A 24,204-nucleotide genomic window follows, 5' to 3' on the forward strand; every position below is an offset into this window, starting at 1 on the left:
GGAGTTTATTATACATCTTTTAAGTAACACAAGGAGATCTTTAGCATCCACCTCTTGTTGCAACATCTTGCACAGAATCTTTTCCCCAGGTTTGAGGAATCAGGAACTGGTGGACATAGGTTTGAAGTGAGATCCTGGGGGGAGGCAACTTATTCATGCAGAGGGAGTAGCTGAGGCAGGTACATTAACAACATGTCACATACATGGCTAGGAAAGGTTTTAAGAGGCATGAAACTAGGTTAGATGGAAATCTTTGTTAGCATGGACCATTTGGGTTGAAGGCCCTGTTTTTGTGCTGTATGACTTGATGACTCTTTCTTTCAATGGTACTTCAGCCAAACCCTGACATCCCTAATGCATGTGTGACCCCACCCTCACCTGCACACCTCCCACAACAGACCTACTTCCCTGTCGGACTTCAACTCCTTAACTAATGTGACCTGAACCCCTTGTCATTTTGTAGCACAAACAAATTTCTAGACTAACACATCAAACAAAAATGTACCATCTTTTAACCACATTTAAAAATGGGCATTAACAGCACATTAACTTCACAAGGCCACAATGTGCCATGGTAGCATAGTGGTTAGTGAGGCTATGACAGCTCGGGCCGTCGGAGTTCAGAATTCAATCCCATCATCCTCTGTAAGCAGTCTCTGGACATCCTACCTGTGGAATGTGTGGGTTTCCTCCAGTTTCCTCCCACAGTCCAAAGACGTACCGGGTCATTTAAGTGGTCATTATAAATTATCTGGACATTAGGTTAGGGTTAAATCAGGGCTGTTGGGGGGTTCCTGGGCAGTGGGACTCAAAAGGCCTATTCTGCAGCATATCTCTAAATAAAAATAAATAACACCTTTTAGAGTGTTGTGCAGTAACAGCAGATTACTGTAATCTTACGGCAGGCTTAATCTTACAATATCAATATTATTTGATACTAGCTAAAGCTAATTTCATGCAGTTATAACCCCAAGTCCCTTCCTGTCCATGTATTTATCCAAATGTGACAAAGTTAATGAAAATCTGGAAAATGCCTTTTTACTGCTCCTGCTGTATGGACGATCAATATTTTTATGTGACTGTGCTGCATCTGAAATTGCCTGATGAGGCCTAGTGCATTTTGTAGGAAAAATTAAACTCTGGAAGTTCTGAAATTACCCTAATGATGGATGAAATGACTGATTTAAGATGAATTAATCAGGTACTTTTTGAAAGTATTTATTAATAAGACATAGAATGTACTCATTGCTCCTAATGTGTTGGGAAATGCTGGAATGCCAGCACAGAAAGGAAATCTTTAACAAATATCAGAAGAATGTGTCTCATTGGAAAATTTCAGTTTAATTAATTCCAGCTGAAAGTGATTACGTTAAGTGCAGCAGCCATTAAAAATTAAATAGATGATGAACATAAAAGACTTAATCTAATATGTTCATATATTATCACAACTATGCTGGTTGCCAAAATAAGGAATCTGTTCTAGGATTACAGAAGTTTAGACCTATGGTGGTAAACAGGTTCTGTGGGACATTTGCCAGAGTGTTGCAGATCAGGATCGATTAATGGAAGCCAGGTTGACAATCTGCCACAATGCATGTAGTACTCAACAGAAGTGTTCCTTCTCTCTCTTTCTTCGGGCTAGAGAACAGAACAAAACTTTCAGCTGGATGCAGTGGCTGTGCTACTCAAAGGTAAACAGAGGAACAGCTGAAAATTGGTGTGGGAGTAAATCACCAGGCTGCCCCATCTTTCAGTTGCATCATAGCTGATCTACCCCGGTTTCCTCTGTGCCGGGTCCCCAATCCATTATTCTTTCAAAACAATTATCTCTTTCCTCTTTGAATATGTCTCATGATCCAGCTTCAACAACTTCCTATGGTAAAGAAATCATGAGAAGAAATTCTAACATTCCTCAGTTTTAACTGCCTCTTTATCCTGAAAATATGGCCCCCACTGAAGTCTTTGCCACTGGCGAAAACATATTGACATCTACCCTGTCAATCTCCCTTAGGATCTTAATGCTTCATTCTTTTAAACTCCAAAGAATATGGATCCAATCTTTTAGCCTCTCTTGATAAGATATTCCTTTTATCCCATGAAGTAGCCTGGTGCATCAGTTCAAAGTAAATATATATCACTATGTACAAAAATGAGACTCATTTCCCTGCGGGCATGCTCTGCAAATCTATAGAATAGGAACCATAACAGGATCAATGAAGCATCAACTACTGTGCAGAAGACAACAAACTGTGCAAATGCAAACATAAATAAATAGCAATAAATAACAAGAACATGGCATTACAAGATTAAGAGTCCTTAAAGTGAGACCATTGGTTGTGGGAACGTGAGTATAATTACACACTTTGTTCAAGAGCCCGATGGTTGAGGGGGAGTAATTGTGCTTGAACCTGGTGGTGTGAGCCCTGAGGCACCTGTACCTTCAACTTTTGGACTGTCTGCAATACTGTTATATCCTACCTTAAATAAGGGTTCCAGACCAGGTGCCATATTGTTTTCCCAAATGAAAACATATTCCTTAAGGTGGATGTTAATTGCAAAGTAAAGTAGGATTTGTCCACTCTGTGTATGCTTTAACCCTCAATAAGTAGTGTTGCAATAACTGATAATTGTGGGGTCATGCTGTGCATGGATTGTCTGCAGCAAATGCTCTCCACTGCCTGAAAAACATCCAGGTGGGAGGGTGCTCTGGAGTACCTGCAAGGTTCTGGAAAATGAAGACCTTTAAAGTTTAGGTATGTAGCACAGGTACTCATTTGACCTCCCTACAAATCAGGCTGCAAGATGAGTTGTGCCTCAATGATTGATTATACTGTAGCGCCTCATTTCCTAGCGTATCCGAACCGACTCACAATTAGATAGCCTACGGGGGTTTGCGAGCACAGAGCTTTGGAGCCTCTTCGCCATGGGGGGCCGGTTGACAGAGGCTTAAAAGTGAGGCTGAAGTTTTCGAATAAAGTTTTTCCTTCGACTGCAGTTACCGACTCCGTGTCGTAATTTTAGCGCTGCGTGTAGCACACCGCTACAATTGGTGACCCCGACGGTCCAAACGATTTTTGGACCAGAAATGACCGACGCCGCCTCTGTTCATGCGGTTTCGTTGAAACTGCCGGGTTTCTGGACACAGCGCCCGGACCTATGGTTCCAGCAAGCCGAAGCCCAATTCCACGTTCGCCGGATCACCTCAGAAGACACCCGCTACTACTACGTGGTGGGCTCCCTCGACCAGGACACAGCTGCCCAGGTCGCGGAGTTCGTACAGTCGCCCCCGGCAGACGGCAAGTACACGGAATTCAAAGCCCTGCTCCTCAGGACTTTCGGACTCTCACGGCGCGAGCGGGCTGCCCGTTTACTGCACCTGGATGGCTTGGGCGACAGACCTCCATCGGCTTTAATGAATGAGATGTTGTCTCTGGCCGACGGACACACAGGCCTCATGTTTGAGCAGGCATTCCTGGAGCAGCTGCCCGAGGACATACGCCTGCTGCTGTCCGACGTGGATTTCAGTGACCCCCGGAAGGTGGCAGCCCGGGCGGACTTGCTGTGGAACGCCAAAAAGGTGAGCGGGGCGTCCATCGCACAGATCTCCCAGCCACGCTCCCGGCAGCAAACCAGTCCAGGCCCGGCCGCAGAGCCCACTAACCCCCGGCCCAATGAACACTGGTGCTTCTACCACCAGCGGTGGGGCGCAGAAGCCCGCCGTTGCCGCCCGCCCTGCAAGTTCCCGGGAAATGCCAGGGCCAGCCGCCGCTGATGGCTACGGCGGCTGGCCATCGGGATAGCCTCCTGTATGTGTGGGATAGAAGGTCGGGACGCCGGTTTTTGGTCGATACTGGGGCTGAGATCAGCGTTTTACCTCCGACGAGTTACGACACCCGCAGCAGGGCACCGGGTCCCCCCCTGAGGGCCGTGAATGGCAGCACAGTAAGGACCTATGGCACCCGTCAGGTGCAGCTACTGTTCGGCCCCAGCCAGTTCACGTGGGACTTCACACTGGCCGCCGTAGCCCAACCGCTTCTGGGTGCGGATTTTTTGCGAGCTCACAGCCTGCTGGTTGACCTGCCCAGGAAGAGACTGGTACACGCCGAGACCTTTCAGACGTTCTCCCTGGGCGCGGCCCAGTTGCCAGCCCCTCACCTCGGCTCCATCACGCTGTCCGACAACGACTTCACCAGGGTCCTGGCGGAGTTCCCATCGGTTCTGGCACCGCAGTTCACAGCAGCCATGCCCAGGCACGGCGTACAGCACCACATCCCGACACAGGGACCACCCCTCCATGCCCGTGCTCGGCGGCTTCCCCCGGACAAGCTCCGACTGGCGAAGGAGGAGTTCCAGAGAATGGAGGAATTGGGGATCATCCGGCGGTCCGACAGCCCCTGGGCTTCCCCCCTGCACATGGTGCCCAAAGCGACGGGGGGCTGGAGACCGTGCGGCGACTACCGCAGGCTGAACGAGGCTACCACACCGGACCGCTACCCTGTGCCGCACATTCAGGACTTTGCGGCAAACCTGCACGGCGCCCGGATCTTCTCCAAGGTCGACCTTGTCCGAGGGTACCATCAAATCCCGATGCATCCTGACGACGTCCCCAAAACGGCTCTCATGACCCCGTTTGGCCTCTTCGAGTTCCTCCGCATGCCGTTCGGCCTGAAGAATGCCGCACAGACGTTCCAGCGGTTAATGGACGCGGTGGGACGGGACCTGGACTTCGCGTTCATCTATTTGGATGACATCCTCATAGCCAGCGGCAGTCGTCAGGAGCATCTGTCCCACCTCCGTCAACTCTGCGCCTGACTGAGTGAGTACGGTCTTACAATCAACCCTGCCAAATGCCAGTTCGGACTTGATACCATTGACTTCCTGGGCCACAGGATTACTAAAGACGGGGCAACCCCTCTGCCCGCTAAGGTAGATGCGGTCCGCCACTTCCCCCGACCCACCACGATCAAAGGCCTTCAGGAATTCGTAGGTATGGTCAATTTCTACCGCCGCTTCCTCCCTTCAGCTGCCCGGATCATGCGCCCCCTGTTCGCCCTGATGTCGGGTCCGAGCAAGGACATTACCTGGGACGAGGAGTCCGCCGCCGCTTTCGTTCAAACGAAGGAAGCTTTGGCTGACGCCGCAATGCTAGTACATCCCAGAATGGACACCCCTACCGCCCTCACAGTGGACGCATCAAACACGGCAGTCGGTGGGGTGCTGGAGCAGCTCATCGCAGGTCGCTGGCAACCCCTGGCGTTTTTCAGCAAACACCTGCGGCCACCCGAGCTCAAGTACAGTGCTTTTGACCGGGAACTGTTGGCGCTCTACCTGGCAATCCGGCATTTCAGGTACTTCCTAGAAGGTCGGCCCTTCACCGCGTTCACGGACCACAAACCGCTTACCTTTGCGTTTACGAAAGCATCCGACCCCTGGTCATCCCGCCAGCAACGCCACCTGTCCTACATCTCTGAATACACAACGGATGTCCGGCACGTCTCGGGTAAGGACAATGTCGTGGCGGATGCGCTCTCTCGCCCTACCGTTCATGCCCTTTCCCAAGGGGTAGACTTTGAGGCACTGGCAGAGGCACAGCAGGTAGATGAGGAGATTCTGAGTTACAGGACTGCAGTCTCTGGTTTGCAGCTCCAGGACCTCCCCGTGGGCCCAGGTGAGAGGACCCTACTCTGTGACGTCGCCACCGGCCAGCCCCGTCTGGTCGTCCCCGCAGCCTGGCGGCGACGTGTTTTCGACTCCATTCATAACTTGGCGCATCCCTCCATCCGGACAACTGTCCGGATGGTTTCCAGCAGGTTCGTTTGGCACGGACTCCGCAAACAGGTCAGTGAATGGGCCAGAACGTGCATGCACTGCCAGACGGCCAAGGTTCAACGGCACACCAAAGCCCCACCGCAGCAGTTCCATCCCGCCCACCGGCGTTGCGACCACATTCATGTGGATATCGTGGGCCCCCTGCCAGTGTCGCGCGGAGCGCGTTACCTCCTGACTATCGTGGACCGGTTCACAAGATGGCCAGAGGCGGTCCCGCTCACCGACACCACCTCCGAATCTTGCGCCCGAGCCCTGATCGCCACCTGGATATCCCGCTTTGGTGTACCAGCCCACATTACCTCCGACAGAGGCGCCCAGTTCACCTCCAGCCTGTGGTCAGCTATGGCCAGCCTTCTGGGGACTCAGCTGCACCACACCACTGCCTACCACCCACAGTCGAACGGGCTAGTGGAGCGTTTCCACCGTCACCTGAAGTCGGCCCTCATGGCCCGCCTGCGAGGAGCCAACTGGGCGGACGAGCTTCCCTGGGTCCTTCTCGGCATCCGCACAGCACCCAAGGACGACCTGCACGCCTCGTCGGCCGAGTTGGTATACGGCGCGCCCCTGGCCGTCCCCGGGGAGTTCCTACCAGCCCCGAGGGGGCAAGAGGAAGAACCCGCTGCAGTCCTGGGCAGACTTCGCGAGAAGCTCGGTAACCTGGCCCCCATACCCACTTCACAGCATGGGCGGCACCCGACCTGCGTACCCAAAGACCTACGGAACTGTAAGTTTGTGTTTGTACGAAGGGGCGGGCATCGGCCACCGCTGCAGCGGCCATACGAGGGGCCGTTTACGGTGCTCCGGAACAACGGGTCCACGTTCGTGCTGGACGTTGGGGGGAAGGAGGAGGTTTTCACGGTGGACCGCCTCAAGCCGGCCCATGTGGACCTGGCGCAACCGGCCGAGTTTCCGGCGCCTCGGCGCAGAGGCCGACCTCCCAAGCAGGTTCTGGCCCAGGCTGTGGACGTTGGGGGGTGTATCGCCGGTTCTGGGGGGGGGTTATGTAGCGCCTCATTTCCTAGCGTATCCGAACCGACTCACAATTAGATAGCCTACGGGGGTTTGCGAGCACAGAGCTTTGGAGCCTCTTCGCCATGGGGGGCCGGTTGACAGAGGCTTAAAAGTGAGGCTGAAGTTTTCAAATAAAGTTTTTCCTTCGACTGCAGTTACCGACTCCGTGTCGTAATTTTAGCGCTGCGTGTAGCACACCGCTACAATACTACTGAGAAGTGACTTGTAACTGTTAAAAGAAGTTAATTGTCAGTAGTAATTGCATCAGCATCTTCACTGACATGGGCATGTTCAAAGTTCCAAGCAAGTTTATTGTTGAAGTACGTATACCATATACAGCATGGAGATTCATCTTCTCACAGGTACTCACAAAACAAGATTAGATTTCACTAAAAACACACGCAGCAGAACCGCCACACATCCAATTTGCAAAAGAGGACAAATTATGTAAATAGTAATAAAAAGGAAACCAAAGCACCAGGGACGTTGACAGCAGAGTTCCCGAAACTGAGTCTGCAGCTGAGGCGAGTTGAAGCTGGTCTGGGAGCCCAATGACTGCAGGGCAACCTGGTGGCATGGGTCCCAAGACTCATGCACCTCCCGCCCGATGGTGGTAGTGAGAAGAGACGGACACCGGTCAAATGCAGGCAGAGGGCGCTGAGCACTGATTCATCTTCCGCTCTTGTTCTCAACAATTTTAATCTTGCTCGAAGCTTTAATGAGCGTGGAGCACCGGGTTTGTGCAGACTTCAGATTCATCTCCTGCTATTGAGCCTTGACGCAGCGTCCACCCCCTGCAATGGCCACCCCAGCTACACTCGCACTCTTGAGGGGTTGGTTCGCTGGATCCTCCAGGCGGCTGCAAAAGTGGCGGATTGTGTTGTCAGTCAGAAGTACATCCTCTAAAGGGAAATTACAGGCTGCAGACTGCAGCAACCTCAGTTCAGGAGAAGTGTATCTACTGGAGTATCTAGTACTTTTGTGATCTGTCTGCAAAACATCACCATTTGGCACTGGCTCCATCTTGCCCCTCAATTGTCTCCAGCATTTGGACTATGAGGTCATCAGCAAATTAACTTACAGTCCTGTTTCACTCTCGTCATGATGCCTTGTTACTGGTGCACCAAGCCGATGGGGAGTGGTCTTCACAAGCTGGGAAGCAGCATTGCTACCTACCATTGATACAAACCTTAGCATCCCTGAGTATTACTCTGATGTTTGTATTTTGGATAGCGGGAGTTGCCTCTCTCCTTCTCTGGTAATCTCTTCGAGCTGAAGATGATTTGCATCTCTCCAGTTCTTCATGGGGTTTAGGGTACTGTGAAACTTTTAATCCTGGACAACCGCAGGGGTTTCCTTCCTGCTCAATGCAACTCCCTCTTACTTTCTTATGACCCAGAATGAAAATGTTCAGTAGCAAATCTGAAAGCTTACATTACTATGCAGTGAGTGAAACTTGCATTTATATAACTCCTTGGTCAATATAACACAAAACATTTCACAAACAACAGGGCACGACTGAAGCTGTGTTGACAGACAAGTGGCAGGCACATTTTGCAGAAACTGAACCTACGTAGCTCTGTTATGATGAGATGATTATCTGATTTCCACTGCTAGTCAAGGGTGACACAGCCCTGTGTAACTCCTCCTTACTGCATCTCAAATGACTTCAGTAAAAACTAAGTTTCAGGATTCAGGTTTGTTTATCACATGTACATCAAAACGTACAGTGAAATGTGTCGTCGATGTGATGGGCACAGCCCACAAGTATCACCACACATTCTGGTGCCAACATTACTTGTTCACAATGCTTCCCAGAACAATCCAGATTGCAACAAATGACGAAACTACAACAACAGATTATTAAATGCACAGTGATTGTTTCTATCCAGTTGAAAATTGCACTTTTTAGCGTCACTGGCAAGGTCTGTTTAATTTGTACCTACCCATCCCAGTTTATTCCCCTTTCAGTTCTGTAGGTCCTGATACGGCCTACATAGGACCAATAGTGTCTCCCATGAGAGTTTCCCGACAGAGCAGATAGGTTGGTTGTTTGGGGCATTAGACCTTCAATCCATTGCTTGTCCTTGGATTCTGTTTATAGACCTCAGCACCTCCCCAGATCCTACTCCTCCTTGAGCACTCTGTGAATTGGTGGGGACGTTCGTCCATTTCAGAACCAGGTTTATTATCATTGACAAATGTCGTAGTTTTGCAGCACCAGTACAGTGCAATACACAAAATATACTATAAATTATAATGAGAAATATATATTTAAAAAATCAAACAAATCTTGCAAAAAGGGAGCAAATATAGTAAGATGGTGTCATGGTCCCTTCTGACAATCGCCCACCTGGCTATTTACCTCAGGAATTGGGCCTCAATCCTCTTGTTTAGTTTCCAATCATTCCCAGGTTTCACTAACTACAAACACCTGCTTTCCATCAGCAAATGCAGGATAAAAGCCCTGTGACCACTACAATGAGTTGTCAGTTCATTGATCAACTCTGGTGTGAGTAACCTTGTTTCATGGTTCCTAGGATTGCCAGTTCTAAGTCCAGCATTGATCCTGGATACTGACTCCATGCTTGCTATGTTAATAATGCCTCCTGCCTCTGCCTCCATGCCTGTGATCTGCACTTGGGTTTGTCCACTGCCATGCTTGTGTTCATGGGTTCATCCCCCATTCAGAAATCTGATGGTGGAGGGGAAGAAGCTGTTTCTAAAATGTTGACTGGTTGTCTTCAAGCTCCTGCATCTCTTCTCTGATGGTAGCAATGAGAAGGTGTGTCCTGGGTGATGGGGTCCTTAATGATGGATGTTACCCATTTGAGGCATCATCTTTTGAAGATGTTGTTGATAGTGCAGAGGCTAGTGTCTGCGGTAGAGTTGACTGAGTTAACAGTGAAGCCTTGGAAAAAGCCTTGAACCTTTTCCTCTGCCCTCCCAGTAAATCCTGCTGTGATAGGATAAATGCTTTTCCATTTGGTTTTGGTAATGGTATTGGTTGATCATTGTCATGTGTACTGATGTATGGTGGAAAAACTTATTTTTACATTCCACCAAGACAGATTATTTCATCATGTCAGTACACCAAGGTGGTAGAAGAGAAAACAAAGACAATGAAGATTATAGTGTTACAGGGAAAGTGCAGTGAAGGTAGACAATAAAGTGAAGGGTCAAGGGCAGGTAGATTATAAAGTCTGGAGGTCCCTTTAAGAGCTGCATATCAGTGGGATTGAAGTTGTCCTTGGTCAAGTGGCAAAAGGTTTCAGGCTTTTGTATCTTTTACCTGTTGGGAGTAGGGAGGGGAGAGAATGTCCAGGAAGGGAAAGGTCTTTGAGTATACTGGCTGCTTTCCCAAGGCAGTGAGAAATATAGACAGAGTCCATGGAGGACAGGCTGGTTTTCATGATGGACTGAGCTGTGTCCATTTCCTACAATTCCAGAGTGGGATATCCCCGGAGTATTTCATTGGATGCATATTACACTAGATGTAGAACAGGCGATGCCAGATGTCAAGTTGTACATGAAGCATTGAAGCCGTGGGGAAGGATGGTACCCACACCCTGCTCAGCGAAGTTCTCACATATTTTCTCATGCCAAGGAGTTTGTTTGGCCACCCACAGCTCCCTGTAACCTATTCTCAGAGGAGGTTCAACCTTCCACACGACAGAGAGGTTGTGAATGATTCCTGGTCGTGAAGGAGTTGAATCAGGTGGCTTCACCACAGACAAAAAGCTGGGCCAAGCATAAATGTTCATGTAGAGTAATTGTACTTGACCCCACAACATTAATAAAGATCTTTTCATTGGTGACAGATGCAATGAGCTGCTGGAGGCAGAAGCATTAACAACATGTAAGACAGGTGCATGGATAGGAAAGGTTTAGAAGAATGCTGATGCTTAGTTGGGAATCTTGGTTAGCATGGAGCAATTGGGCCAGGGGACCTATTCCATTAGTGTATGACTCAATGACTGCCAAGCTCTGCACTGCATGGCGGTGTGAGAAAGAAAGTCGGGTGCGGGATTGTTGGGGTAAACCCATGGGAAGCCAAACCAATGGGCTGGCTTTCCCTAAGTGAGCCTGGAATTCATGCATGAATTTTGCCAGCCCCTGCTCTTACCCCTCGCCATCATGCACAGCACACTCTGATCTCCGGCACAGTTGGGAAGTGGACCGCACAGTATTACTTTGCATTAATGAAAATGCAACAATATTATGCCATGGTATTGTTGAGCCACCCACCCATAAAATGCCCTAATGTTGAAGATTACAAATTAAATTTGCCACTCTTTCAAAGCATGTGTGACGATTTGTCCCCGCATTCAAAACCGTGACTATGCTTTCAGAAGAGTAATTGGTTGTGTGTGAAGTACATCAGCATACTTCTGAGAAATTTAATGAAATGCTTTGCAAATCCTGGCTTTTTGCTCTCATCTACAAACGTGAAATTGAGTGGCTGGTTTTAGATTCGAAGCATATTTTACTTGAGATTTATTGAAGAAAACCACTGGGATTGGAGCTTCTGGCTTGATGGAATGCTTTGTTATTGGATGGGTGTGTAGAATTCCTAGTGCGCTCTCTCAAAAGCCCGGCACAGTGCACCAAGTCCCTTTGTTAACTAAATTAAATTCTTTATTTCATAAAAGATGTACACGCAAAGACAATAGTCCTGCAAAGAATAACCATGTAGCCACATAGCTCTGATTAATATATTACTGATTGTTCAGAGCGCAAGCTACTTAAATTACTTAACACTGTGTCTGTCAGTTATCACGAGCAGATTTGAGCGTTTCTGCGGTATCCTTCCCTCAGATGCTCTGTGTGGATTGTAACTTGTATGGAAGAGTGTCACACCTCCTTCTGTCCCCTGGCAATGCTTGTCCCCTGGAAAGTTCCTTCAATGAGAAAGCCACCATGGTTTGGGTAGATTATAGAGGCTGTTCAGCTGCTTTTTGATGTCTGTCTCACTGCATACTCTTACAAGGAAGGCCCTGCTCCTGCGATGAGGACAGTGATGTAGGTAAGGCTGGGGGCCACCAAAGCTCATCTCCCAGCACAGAGGATGCAGTAGGTTTCTAACCCACCAGGAGTATCCCTTGCATTTCTTGGAGCGGAAGAGTAAATTTAAACTCCTGGGTACTGTTTGTGAATAAGTTGGTCAAAAAACCATAGGATTAAAAAAATAATTAACATTTTTTAAATTTCTAATAGGCATGGTTTAAAAGACCTGACAGTATGGAGGTCTGGATTAACAATAGCATAATTACTTACAATATTTTCCTAACTCATCTGTTGTCTTTCACACACACACACACACACACACACACACACACACACACACACACACACACACACACACACACACACACACACACACACACACACACACACACACACGCACACTTCTGCCCTCTCTTTAACACACCCTGTCTCTCTCTGTCACTCACTGCTACCCTTTTCATCTCTCACACACTGCTCCCATGCTCCCATCTCTCTCTACATATTGCTCCCTCTGTCTGTCTCTGCTTGCCCTTCTTTCCATTTTACACACTGCTCTCTCTCACACATACACAGAGCTGCCCCCTCACTGTCACACATGCCACTGCTCACACTCTTGCATGTTGTTATCCCTCTCTCCCCCCTCTCTCCCCCCTCTCTCCCCCCGAGAATGGGGTTGAGAGGGATAATAAATCAGCCATGCTGGAATGGCTGAGCAGACTCGATGGGCTGAATGGACTAATTCTGCTCCTGTGTCTCATGATCTTATGGACTAAGCAAAGTTCCAACCGGAGGTGTCCACTTGTAAACTGAACACCAACCAGGAGCCACTTGGAAGCACGAATGACCCCTGATAGTAGCCCCATTCTGTCACTTACTTCATTCTTCCATTTGCCAGAATCAGTGTGTGTGTGTGTATTCTCTCTCCAGTCTGATGCACTCCTCCCCTTTCTCTTGCTTAAACATCCTTCAAGGCAACAGAGAAAAAAAAGAAAGCAAAACAAGTTTGCGCGGTCTGGCACTGAAGAGTGGGCAAAGGTTGGTGCTTCATACAGTTAAGCTGGATTGGCTTAGCCCACAGCCCAACCTACAAAGGGATAATCGGAGAGACAGCAAAAGAGGAAACTGGCAATTCATCTGTGAGTTTAAGTATATTCTTAGCATGTTCTTAATTCTGAACCCTTCACTAACTTCACCATGCACTATACAGCAGAAGAGGTCCTTCAGCCCACCAAGACTGTGTTAACCCATTCCCATTCATTATACACTAATCCCATTTGATTCTCCCCACATTCCTGTCACTTTCACCCGGATCCCACTCACTTACGCATGGGCTGCAATTTACAGTGGACGGTTAACTTAGCAACCCATGGATCTTTGGCCAGTAGGAAGAAGCCCACTCACTCGTGGGGGGAGAGCACCTGAATTCCACTCCAACAGCGCTGGGGGGGGCGGTCAGGATCGAACTGGGATCACCGGGGCTGTGAGGCTAAGGAACTCTGCCATCCCATTGCTGAATGAGAAGCGGTGACCGGGGGCGAGCTCATTCCGAGGGAAACCGCACGGAAGAGGAGGTTTGCCAGCCTTCCTGTACAGCTGGATGTGCTGAGTTACTCTGCATTTTTGGAAAAACATGTTTTAGGTGAAGCAGTCCTCTCCTTTCCCAGTCACTGTGCCCATTGTTGCACCACAAGCGTCCAAGAAATTCCGTCAGATCCATAGTCAGTCAATAAATCTTCAAAGGCTGATATAACAGTTCCCCTTGACAACTAATGTTTGGATTGACCAACCCCTCCACACCACAGATTATCACAGCGAGGAAATTCTCCTGCCCGAAGCAGCTGTTATTAATTGGAGGTCGCCTACCCAGCCTGGTTTCCATTGCTGAGTACACTTGCCCCAGGTAACCCCTCTCAGGAAATCCCAGTGCCATTATTCTGACTCGCTTATTCCCTATTATGCAAAAATGCTCTCTGTGTCAGAACGTGACGCCAAGCAGTGTCGTTATTCCCCAATTAGACTTGCTGACCTTCAGCACCATCCTATACGAGTGGAGAGTTGACTCAAGGGTGTGAGTGTGTGTTGTAGTGGCTTCACAGTCTGCCTTCTGCTGCGTGATTTAGTGAGCGTAAAGATACCTGTTTTGTGATGCATTTAGATTCCATTTGAAGTGTCAGCTCTGATTAGAAACACTACTGCACCGTGTCTGCTGCATTACATAATTTTATCCTTTTTGCTATCTCACTGGTTATTTAGTTCTTCGTTTTACCTGCTGGATCCCATGCTTGTGAAATATCAGGAGACTCGAGCTGCTTTGCTCAACCAAGTAAAATCCTCTCATCTAAAGGGGAAAATTATTCTTACGGTCTAAATACAACCCCAGTTGATAAATCCATGGCCTCGCTGCATTCACCTCTTCAACACACATCTACGATACATTTGCAAATCCCTCTGTAATATCATTGTTCCCCACAAACTTGTGTGTTTCATAATCTTAGGACAGCCTAAAATGCATCTAGTAGTAAGTGCTTTGGATGCATTTTTAACTGTCTGCAAGAAATTGTAGAGTCGTGAATGCGGCCCAGTCCATCGTGCAAAGCAGCCTCCTCTCCTTTGACTCTGCCTGCACATCCTGCTGCTCGAGGAAAGTACTCAACGTAATCGAAGACCCTTCCCACCTCAGTCATTTGCTCTATTCTCCTCTTTTGTCTGGCACAATCTTTTAAAGCTTCAGAAAATGAACCAGCAGGCTGGAGGGCAGCTTCAGCCCTGCTATTACAAGACTCTTGAATGGACCCCTTAAGGTGGTTCGAGTTGCTGCCCTTGGAGAGGCCACTGGTTTGGGCTGCTGCCCTGGGAGGGGCCGCTGGTTCATGTTGCTGCCCTTGGAAGGGCCGCTGGGCCCCTATGCTCTCAGAAATGTTATCAAAATTCTGAGATTTATGGATTAGACTGTAGATCATTTTGGCCTCTTTCAGTTCTATGCATTTTCTTGTATTCTCGGCCAGTTTTGTTCGGTGTGGATTGGCAGGCCAGGGGTTTGAGTGATCTGTTAGTTTCCTGTGCAAGAGATGGAGTGGTGGAGGGGGGGGGGTCAGGGATTATGAAATGTTGTTTCTTTTTTCTCTTTGTGGGGGGGGGGATGATGTTTTCCTTCCAACAAGTTCGATGGGTTTCTGCGTTTTGTGGCTATCTGGAGAAGACCAATCTTAGAGTTGAACTCTGCATAATACTTTGAAAATGAAATGAAGCTTTTTGATAAAGATGAACTCTTGATCTCTTAGTCTACCTCACCCAACCCTTGTGCCTAATTGCCTAGCTGCACTGTAACACTCCATTCTCTGTTGCTTTTTGCTGATATAGTTCTTGTTCTTATATTCTACTTTTTTTTTCTCTTTGTATGACGTCACTATGTAGAATGATCAGTCTGGATGGCATGCCAAGAAAGGCTTTTCACTGTAGATCAGTACACGCGACAGTAATAAATCAATTGCCAACGAAGTAGGGAATCTGCCCTGGGGTTAGAGGACTGTGTACGTGCGTGTGTGCATAAGTGGGAGGAAGGAACTGGGTTTTGTTTTGCTGTTGTTTCTTTGTCACTCGGTATGTTCTGTTTTGTTGTGTTGTTCTACTGAACATTGTCACTGCAATGTGTGGTGACATTTGCCGACTGGCTCCAGCACATCCTTGGATGTGTTGGTTGCTAACACAAACAACACAATTCACTGCCTATTTCAATGTACATGTGATTAATAAATCTAAATCTGATGCTCAATAGTGTTACAATCATGAAGCCCCACAATCTTTATATCCTCTGTTAAATCTCCAAGAGCTTTAAATTTGGACTCCTTTGGATATTCTTGTACCAGCACTCTTACTCATACCTTGAGCGGCCATCTGGAATTCCCGTCTGAGCCTCTGTGGTGCTGCCTCCTCCTTTAAAATCATTCTTTAAAACTTAGCCTGTCTAATGCACCTTTCAGAAGATGGACCTCCTGTGAAGTACCTCGTGTAATAACCTTCACCAGGGAGGGAGATGTGTGCTGTTCGTCTGGAAGCACCAGCTACATTCAATCTCTGCCAGAATCCACCTGTAAGCAAGCAACAACTCCAAAGGAGACAAGCTGAATATGTGGCCCAACTCAGTAAATTCTACCTTGGGCCATTTTACTATTTCACGTGCACTATATATGTGGAAAACAAGTATTGTCGCCATGTCCCCTCACTTTAAACCAACACCTTCAACTGTGGAAAGTCTGGTCCATTTTTAACATGGATTACAGGTAATTGGTCTGTGATCGTCGTGTTTGCTGAGGTACAGTCACATTCTTTGTTTTGTATGCCATCTGAACAGATCAGTTCACCATACCAACATGTCAAGGTAGTACAAACGATAATCAGAATGCAGATTAGAGTGTTGTGATTGCAAGGAAATTGCAGAGCAGGTAGACAATAAGGTGCAAAGGTCACAACGAGGTAGATTCTGAGTTCAGGAACCCACCTTATCATACAAGAGATCTGCTTTGAGAGTTTTATAACAGCAGGATAGAAACTGTCCTATGGCCAAATAGTAGCTGTTGGTATCTTCTGTCCAATAGGACAGAAGTGAAGTGGTCTTTGATTGTGTTCTTGGATTAAAGAACATGCCTTATGAGGATAGGATGCTGGAGTTAGGGCTTTCCTCTTTAGAGCAAAGGAGGATGAGAGGGGACTTGATAGAGGTGTATTAGATGGGTGCTATGGTAGCATAGTGGTTAGTACAGTGGTTTACAGTACAGGCAACTCTCAGATTCTGATCCCTTCAGGATTCATTTCTCCAAAGGATGTAGGCCTTGCATATTGAATTATGTGGAAGCACGTACCATCAAGGCTGGCCCTTTAATGGATTTATAAGTGGCAGGTGTTTTAATGGTAACTAGTTATTGGCACATGTACCAAGATAAGAAGCTTTGGTTTGAATACTCTGGAGTCAGGTCATTCCATACATAAGTACCTCCGGCTGGTACAAGGAGCAAATAAAAACGGAATGCAGCATTAGAATTAACAAGAAAGTGCAGTCCAGGTAGACAAAGTACAAAGGGCACCCACGAGATAGACTGAGAGACCATGTGTTCATCTTTCTTACATAAGAGATCCATTCAAGAGTCATATAACAGTCGGAGAGAAGCTGTTTTATGTTGTCAAGCTCTTGTATCTTCTGCCTGATGAAAGGAGGTTAATAAGTGTGTTGGAAGGGGACTTTGATTATGTCCATAAACACGAGGAAGTCTGCAGATGCTGGAAATCCAGAGCATCACACACAAAATGCTGGAGGAACTCAGCAGATCAGCCAGCATCTATGAAGAGGAATAAACAGGCAGTCTGGAAGAAGGATCTTGGGCTGAAATGACAACTGTTAGGATGCTTTCTGTGGTGTTCTGTGAAAATTGGTTGCTGTCAATAGGGATGTGCTGAATAGGCTTTCCCTACGCCTGTCCTACTGCACCCCTTTATAACGTAAGAACTCCGTTATGTCACTATCCTTTTAGAATGGTTGTACACCAAGTGGGCTTAGGTGGATCTATTAAAGCAACAGAATCAGACATTGTGCATGAGTGTAACCTTCCAGTCCTGACAGGAGAATGCATTAATCAACGTGCATTGTCACAGAAACCTACCTTATCTGTGGACTTTGAGCCACCTCCATCCTGATTTGTGTAAAAGTCCAATAAATTGCAAATCAGCATCTTAAATATAATTTAAATGAATAAAAAAGCAGCTTTTACTTGAAATACTTTTTTTTGATGACATTGCAATTACCTCCCTGAGGAGGAGAGTCAAGTGGCTGTCACTCTGTGGAGAAGGTGCCAGCAGCCATAGGAAATAAAGCTCAACCTCTCCGTAGATGGTGTCTGTTTACAGCGGTGCTTGGCAGAAGGAGCAGTAGCCAGTGGTGTTTAGGGGGCAGGCTTTGTTAGCAAGTCAACGTCACGTCCACACTGTGGACTAGTCATACATGACCAGCACGGGGGCGAGCCATGTGTAAATCTTCAAATCCTCGAGGGGCAGGGCAGTGGCTGCCTGGCGCATTGAGTGAAAGAGCTATTTTTGCCTCGTGGCTGAATGGGGTGTAACTTTTGATGTGTCCATCACTCAACAGTTGTCTGTTACTCCAGCAGCCTTGGTTGCCCTCGTTGACAAATGTGGCTGTCAGTCAAAGCCAGCAGGCCCTATTGTAGGAATCAGAACCAGCACTCTTCCTGGGCCTAGACGCTGAGTTTGGACGTATGGAGCAATTTAAAGGCCTCAGTCCCGGGCTGTGGGCTCAGCAGCTTCTCGTCGATGACCCAGTTCTTTTCTTAATTGCTTTGGAGCTTTTGGGAATCGGGATGCAGGTCCGGGAGAGGTGCTGACGCGAGTTCTGTGCTGAGAGCTGGCCCCTGGCAGGCAGGCAGGCTCTCTGCTGTGCCCGGTGAGGACTATTGATGCCAGTCGCTGGGCTAGTGGCCATAATGGAAAAGCTGCATCGCTTCACCACATGAGTCTGTGATGGCGAGGCGGCACGCCAGCAAAGGGCAGGTAGCATCATAGGTTGTAAATGTGGGTTGTCTGCTCACTATTTATAGATCAGCAGGGAAGTGAACAAGGACATGGGTACAGGGGAGAGCTCATCCAGTGCCTGAGGCTGTTATATGCTCAGCACGGCAGGAAAACCGAGCTCCCCTCTGCGCACTCTGACCACACTTTACAATGCCTTGATAAAACGGCAGCATATTTGAAGACCCCACCCACCACAGCAATTCTCTCTTTCTCCCCCTCCATCAGACAGAATTTACAAAAGCTCGAAAGAATGCACTAGCAGCCTCAGCAATAGCTTCTCACCCTGCTGTTATTCTGATCCCCTCCTTTGTTGATAGGATGGACTCTTGACCCCACATAACCTTTGCACTTTGCTGTCTGCTTGTGTTGTACCTTCTCTGTGATGTAGCACTCTATTCTGCATCCTCTTAATGCTTTCCCCTTGAACCACCTCGATGGCACGCAAAACAAAGGATTTTACTGTACCCCAGCACTTGTGATAATAAGCCAATTTACCAATGTTCTGACGAATGCAGCAATTTCTTTTGTTTCTTCTCTCTCTGTGATCAAATGTAATTCTCAGCTGAACTTGGTTTCTAATCTTTTACAAACATTTTTTCTCCCCCCTTCCCCTCTCCCTTTATCTCTCGATTTCTCTCTCTTTCTCCATAGAGAGTACCTGGCTTGCTGAGAACTGGAATTTTCTGTTTTCATTTCAGATTTCTGTCATCTGCAGTGTTTTGATTCTAACTTTGGAAAGTTGAGCGAGCCAGAGCTTTTCTCTTTCGACTGAAGGAGAGTGAGAGGCGACTTGATAGAGGTGTTTATAATCACAAGAGGCATAGATTGAGTGAATAGCCAGCATCTTTTTCCCAGGGCAGAAATGGCTAATGTGAGCGGGTAGAACTTGAAGGAGGGAAGTAAAGGGGGTATGTCAGAAGTATGTTTTTTGTATAGAGAGTGGTGGGTGTGTGGAACTCTCTGTCTGTGGTAGTGGTAGAAGGCACAATAAACCCAGTGGTGGCCTGCCAAGTTGACTTACTCAAGTAAGTAGCCTGAACAAGAGGGCATATGTTTAAGGTGAGAGGAGAAATATTTAATGGAGGAGACCTTTGGGGTAAGAGGCTGGTCGGTATATGGAACGAGCTGCAAGGGGAAGAGGCTGAGGCAGGTACATTAGGGACATTTAAGAGACACTTAGGTTAGCACTTGGATGAAAACAACAGGGGGCTATGTAGGAGAGAAGAGTTAGATTGATCGTGGAGTAGGTTAAAAGGTTGGCACAAAATTGTGAGCTGTATGGCCTGTGTGTGCTGTTCTATGGCCTGTGTGTGCTGTTCTATGGCCTGTGTGTGCTGTTCTATGTCCTATCCCGGATACTGGGTGTGAGCAAGTCTATACTGACCAACAGCATCACATCACTAGCTGTAAGCAGGACGGATGACAGCAAGTTTAATTTTATTAACCTGTGTCTAATGGGCGATTACTTTGGGGAGTAGCTGTCCTCAATCTACAGGAATGATCCGTTCTGTCTGCAGCTTCCTGCGTTCTTCAAATGCCCAATGCAAGCATAAGGGGCCAAACCTTATCTTCTGTCTGGGCCTTCTGCAGGCTTTTACTGTTAACATCACTTCACATAGGTCCTTTTGAAGTGGCTTTCTGCTCATTATTTTGAGTTGACCCAATAGTACATGCCACTGCTGCACTGGGTCTCCAGGAGCTGAAAATTAGCCTCTATGGACAAGGAGCAGCAGGTCATGTGATTCACAGTAAACCCTGTGGTGGCCTGCCAAGTTGACTTACCCAAGTAAGCAGCCTGTTTAAGGTGTAGTGGAAACAAATTGGATCGGCTTGCTACACTAAAAGCTGGGCATTTTCTCCAGAAAAGCATGATCAACATTGTGTAGAAACTACTTCCTCCTATAGATGCTGTCTGGCCTGCTGAGTTCTGCCAAATTTTGTGTTTTTATTAAAAGAGTTAACATTTCAGGTTGAACATCCCTCACTGAACTGGGAAAGAATGAAAAGCAGTTAATTTTAAGTGGTAGAGACAAAAAGAATATTCCTGATAGGATGATAAACTGTTGTTAAGCTATCTGGTTGATAGATTAATGACAATAGTTAAATGGAAAGAACAGAAACAAGGTAACACAAAAGCTGTGAAGTATCGAGCTGATTGCAGTAGGAATTAATCTGGGAACTAGCATCATTATACTTGTCATCAGCTTTTGTGCTTTAATACGTAGAAATATTGAGATGGGAGCACTGGCTCTTTGTGTGGACTGGGCAGTTGAGGTGGAGAGGCCGGGATGGCCTAGATAGAGTAGTGATAACAAAATGAAGACCCTCCCAGAGGATAGTTCCTTTCCAACATATTTTTAGGTTTCCAGAAATAATCAGACCCGTTAACCAAGGGTGCTAGAAGTTCACATGGCAGATGGTGGTCTAGCAGTGTTTTGACAAAATTGTCTGCGTTTGAAGGAAGGTAGAAATCTCTCTAAGGTCACATCCTGCCTGAGGTAAAATTTTACAGTTTACAGCTTCTCTGCGAACCAAGCCCTGTGGACATTTGCATCTGTGGCACTGCTACCCCACACATAGCACCTAAAAGCAGCTGCACTGGTACAGTGTCTGATGGCGCCAGAGCACCCACAGTGCGAGTAACCCCGTCGAAGCAGACACAAGGTTCGTTTGCAGCTGACACAATAAAACCATAAATCCAGGCACCAGGGACATACTTTGCATCTTTCATAACTTTGCAGCTCCTTAACAAGTTTCTGTACAGTAACATCTCGCGGCAGGGTTGATATTAAAATAAGATTCTTTTCATAAGCTGCAAACTGAAGTGGGAATAAGAAGTAACATCAACTCTTGCCTTCTTATTTATTTGCATGAAATTAATTATATTTCTTTTTTTCTCTCTGCATTGAAGATTTATAATAGACTGGGACCACTGTGTACAAATGAAAAAAAAAATCAGCTCACTGTTTGGAGACAAAATGCACAGAATACGTTCTGCTCTATTTTCAGTTGCTATGGAATTCCATTACTTAAGGCTTGAGAGTGCCGTGGTGTTCCTTGCATGTTAATGTAGCAGAGCACGCTCGCTCCTCAAAACAGTGGAAGGCAGAGGCACTGCACTTCCAAGCTGAAAGGCATCATTCACAAGAGGAGAGAACAGTCTGTGACCAACCCAGCACCAGATGTTGATGGGAGCTTTGGTGAATTCATTCCAGCTCCTTGAATGACCTTCAGACTTTCGGGTTGCTGTGTTGTCCCGGGGAGCTTGTTCGGAGACAGAAGTGTAGGACAGTCTTAATACAGTTGCAGAGTGGAGACAGGGCTCGTGGATCCACTGGAGCTTACTTAAAACCTGCCCATAAGGGAGATGAACCTACTCAGGCTGTCTTCGCCGGTAATTGTTAAATGACAATGCTGTTCATAGCAGCTTGGTTCTCACTGAGTTTAATGGGAGCTCTGGAATACAGAAGGAAAGCAGTGTGAATGAAGAGAGCTAATTTTACAATGAATATTAATAGCCAGCAAGCTTTCCATATTGGACAGGGATCTGTTTATGATGCCGCGGGAGAAGGAATGATGGGAACACATTGGGAGCACAGCTAGAGAAGCCAAACCATTCTGCCATGGCTGTCATTATATGACAGGGGTCAGGGGCGGGGGTGGGCACTCCGCAGGTTTAAGCCAACTGTGCTCTTTCATATTTAGTTTAACCTAGAATAAAATGAGGCCACAGTGATCAGCTGGCTGCTCCTCACGGGCCCATCTCGAGCTTTTGATCTTGGAGTACATCCTGCATTCTGCTCATTGCGTTCCTGTTCTGTTAATGGGAGCAAGTAGGGTGATCGCTGATGTTAAGAGTTGGAATGGTTGGGTGGGCAGTTTGAAAGGTGATAGGAGGGACCACGAGGTAGGGTAGGGAATAATCTAAGGAACAGGAAAGTATTTCTTTTGAGCAAGATGTTGGTTAGGCCACATTTGGAATATTGTGCTCAGTTTTGGTCACCCTGCTGCAGGAAAGATGCCATTAAGCTGGAAAGAATGCAGAGGAGATTTATCAGGATGTTGCTGGGACTCGAGGGACTGGCTGAGCAAGTTTGGACTGTTTTCATTGAAATGTGGGAGAATGAGGGGTAATCTTAAAATCATGGGGGGGGCATTGATAGGGTCTTTTTCCCAGGGTTGGGGAATCAAGAACAAGAGGGCATATGTTTAAGGTGAGAGGGTAAGTATTTAATGGAGGAGACCTTAGGGGAAAGAAGCTGGTCGGTATATGGAATGAGCTATGAGGGGAAGTGGCTGAGGCAGGTACATTAACAACACTTAAAAGGTCCGTACACTTACTGAATATCTGAATAAGGAAAGATTAGAGGGTTATAGGCCAAATAAGGACAACCGGGGCTTGTTTGGCGTGGACTAGTTGAGCTGAAGGGCCTGTTTCTGTGCTGTACGACTTGACGGGAGAAGGAGCAGGATGAGGCAGAAGAGGAGACACGATTGTTGGAGGCCTGGTATTTCAGGTTGTGGGAAAAGCCTTACCTCTTCTGGAGATGTCAACATATTAAGCAATGTGATACTTGGCAAGAAGGAGGCCCTGGATAATGATGGGAAATGGAACACTGTGTGCAGCAAATAATAGCCAAGGGCCTTTGAATATTTTATGTTTTATTTTATTTGTTTAAAGACATATGTAACATAGTAACATGCCTGCACCTCCCAATTTACTGCCACGTGACCAATTAACCGACCAACCAGAGCACCAGAGAAGAGCCCTGCAATCCCAGGACAAAAATACCGACTCTTCACATACTGTGCAGGAATTGAACCCAGATCACCGGGGCTGTAATATTGTTATGCTAATGGCTACGCTATCGTGCTGTGTAATGTAGTTTGCTAGATGGCTTTCAGATTTGCTGCAGAGTGCCCATTGTGACTGAGGGCTTGTACAGAGAGTGTCACAGGGCTGCTCAACCTTGTCAACCTGTGACAGGAGTTCAGCGTTGTTTCTGATGAGCCTCACCCAATGCTCCATTTGTCTTCCCTCAACAAACACTGACATCACCTGAGCACAGCTGACATTTGACTTGAAGCCGTTGAGCCTTGTCAGAGGGTGTCAAAGTATCGGCAAATTTTTCACCTGCTGCCCCACAGCAATATTTCCCTCGCACTGCTCCCTCGACATTGACGTTTCCAGTGGCTCAGCTGATTATAAAATGATGACAATGTTGCTTGACAGGTTTTAGTGAAGTGAATTAATCTGTTGGTGCCTGACCACCATGTTACTCTTAACAACAATGAATATATGATCCTATTTTAAATTTTGGAACTGAATGTAAACATAGCTTTAGAGTTTAGCACAGAGGCTGTTCAGGGCACAAGGATTGGCATAAAATTACCATTGTATTAGTTTAGAGTAGGGGATGGTCATACCCATGACCCGGCCAGTGTTCGTCCCAGATCAGTAACAGTGCAATGCAGTGATTAGCCACGAGGTTCCTACATCAAGAAGGACCTCATGAGTTGAAGCAACTTTTTATTTTTTTCTGACGTTGCAAAAGGCACCAAAGAGACCAGCTTTGCCTTGACTGAAGATCCACCAGCTGTTGAGAAGGGAATGTGGATGCATTTTAACACAGATGAATTACAAGGAGTATGATGGGCACCCAAGAGGCAATTTACAGAGCTATGAAGACCGTGCAGAAAATCGGAACTGATTGGATAGCTCTGCAAAACGTTGGCACAAACTCAGTGGACTGAATGCACCCTCTAATATAATTCTGATAC

At 47.1% G+C, this 24,204-nt stretch overlaps 1 protein-coding gene across 8 annotated transcripts in view; it reads left to right on the top strand.

Annotated features, from left to right (window-relative positions):
• The window catches only part of LOC132392867 (receptor tyrosine-protein kinase erbB-4-like), a 942,732-nt gene that overhangs the window by 286,206 nt on the left and 632,322 nt on the right, over positions 1–24,204 (top strand). Inside the window, exon 1 of one of the 8 annotated variants that reach the window (XM_059967370.1) lies at positions 12,934–12,983. The exons of the other annotated variants lie outside the window; for them this stretch is intronic. The gene's annotated coding sequence lies outside the window, so the exon portion shown is untranslated. Of the gene's footprint in view, positions 1–12,933; positions 12,984–24,204 lie in introns of those variants that run through there. 8 annotated transcript variants of the gene reach the window in all.

The sequence above is a fragment of the Hypanus sabinus genome, chromosome 4 (genome assembly GCF_030144855.1).
Source record: "Hypanus sabinus isolate sHypSab1 chromosome 4, sHypSab1.hap1, whole genome shotgun sequence".
NCBI lineage: Eukaryota > Metazoa > Chordata > Chondrichthyes > Myliobatiformes > Dasyatidae > Hypanus > Hypanus sabinus.